Here is a 2,371-nt window from a genome sequence, read left to right as displayed (position 1 = left end):
CGAAGGGTGTTTGTGCCTGACAGATTGTGTTGTGTGTGTGTGGTGTGTGTGTGTGTGTGTGTGTGTGTGTGTGTGTGTGTGTGTGTGTGTGTGTGTGGTGTGTGTGTGCTGACAGACAGAGTAGTGTGTGTGTGTGCGTGTAGTGTGTGTGTGTGCTGACAGACAGAGTAGTGTGTGTGTGGCGTGGTGTGTGTGTGTGTGTGTGTGCTGACAGACAGATGTGTGTGTGTGTGTGTGTGTGTGTGTGTTGTGTGTGGTGTATGGTGTGTGTGTGGTGTGTGTGTGTGTGTGTGTGTGTGTGTGTGTGTGTGTGTGTGTGTGTGTGTGTGTGTGTGTGTGTGTGTGTACTGACAGACATAGTAGTGTGTCTGTGTGGTGTGGAGTGGTGTATGGTGTGTGTGTGTGTGTGTGTGTGTGTGTGTTGGTGTGTGTTACGCTGACAGACAGAGCGCGTGTGTGTAGCGTGGTGTGGTTGTGTGTGCGTGTGTAGTGTGTGCTGACAGACAGATAGTGTGTGTGTGTGGTGTGTGTGTGTGTGTGTTGTGTGTGTGGTGTGTGGTGTTGTGTGTGTGTGTGTGTTGTGTGTGTTGTGTGTGTGTGTGTGTGTGTGTGTGTTGTGGTGTGTGTTGTGTTGTGTGTGGTTGGTGTGTGTGTTGTGTGGCGTGTGTGTGTGTGGCGTGTGTGTGATGCTGGTGTGTGAGTGTGGCTGACAGACAGAGTAGTGTGGTGTGTGTGTGTTGTGTTGTGTGTGTGTGTGTGTGTGTGTGTGGTGTGTGTGTGTGGTGTGTGTGTGTGTGTGTGGTGTGTGGTGTGTGTGTGTGTGTGTGTAGATTAGTGTATCTTCTGGACTATCTCCGCCTCTCCAGAGGGCTGTGATAGCAACAGTGTTTCATCTCAGAGACCCGTAGCCCTGTATCTGAACACAGTCAATCTTCCACACACACACATGTAGACCCAGAGGATATCACTTCAAAGTATTAATTAAAACGCTTGTTTCCAAAGTGTCCTCGATGGTAAAAAACAATAAACACACATAATAATTAAAAAGCAAGACAAAATTACAAACAAACATAAATAGACTCATTTATATTGACATCCTAAAAAATGTCAGTATCACTGTGATTCTCCCTAACCTTAAAAATCAACCATATTCATTTCACATTAAAAACCAATCTATTAATTGCACATCATACCGACCATTCAAATGAATACTCCTGACCAGCAGCAGGGGGCACAAGGGGCAGTGGAGTGGGTTTCTCTTAGACAACCTTGTCCACATTTTTATTTGTATATATTTCACCTTTATTAACCAGGTAGGCTAGTTGAGAAAGTTCTCATTTACAACTGCGACCTGGCCAAGATAAAGCAAAGCAGTGTGACATAAACAATAACACAGAGTTACACATGGAATGAACAAACATACAGTCAATAATACAATAGAGAAAAAATCTATATACAGTGTGTGCAATGAGTAAGGTACGAGAGGTTGGCAATAAATAGGCCATAGTGGGGAAATAATTACAATTTAGCAATTAAACAACTGGAGTGGTAGGATGTGCAGAAGATGAATGTGCAAGCAGAGATACAGGGCTGCAAAGGAGTAAAATAAATAAATAAAAACAGTATGGGGGATGGGGAAGTTGATGGCTATTTACAGATTGGCTGGTGACAGGTACAGTGATCTGTGAGCTGTCTCTGACAGCTGTGCTTAAAGTAGTGAGGGAATATGGCGTCTCCCAGCTTTCAGGATTTTTGCAATTCGTCCAGTCATTGCAGCAAGAGAACTGGAAGAAAGGCGGCCAAAAAGGAATTGCTGTGGGAGTGACCAGTGAAATGTACTGCAAGAAGCACGTGCTACGGGTAGGCGCTGCTATGTTGACCAGTGAGCTGAGATAAGGCTTTACCTAGCAAATACGTATAGAGAACCTGAGCCAGTGGTCTGGAGATGGAATATAAAATGAAACTTTGCCTGCTTTTTACAAGACTACTATTACTTTCTCCCCAGGTACCTCTACCATTACCAGACATGCCGTACCAGGGTTGTTTACTAGTCACCAGTCCCTCTATCAAGTTACCAGACAATGTCTACCAGGTGGTGTACTAGTCCCCAGGTTCCTCTAGATCATTACAGACATGGTCTACCAGGTGGTGTTACTAGACCCCCAGGTCCTCTACACAGTTTACCAGACATGGTCTACCAGGTGGTGTTACAGCCCCAGGTCCTCTATCAGTTACCAAGACATGTCTACTAGTTGGGTTGTTACTATTCACCCAGGCCTCTAACAGCTTTACCAGACATGGTCTACTAGCTGTTTTACTAGTCACCAGGTCTCTTCTAGCATGTTACCAGACACGGTCTATAGTTGTTGTT

Source organism: Salvelinus sp. IW2-2015, linkage group LG4q.1:29 (genome assembly GCF_002910315.2).
Source record: "Salvelinus sp. IW2-2015 linkage group LG4q.1:29, ASM291031v2, whole genome shotgun sequence".
NCBI lineage: Eukaryota > Metazoa > Chordata > Actinopteri > Salmoniformes > Salmonidae > Salvelinus > Salvelinus sp. IW2-2015.
Note: the sequence above shows the minus strand (reverse complement) of the source record.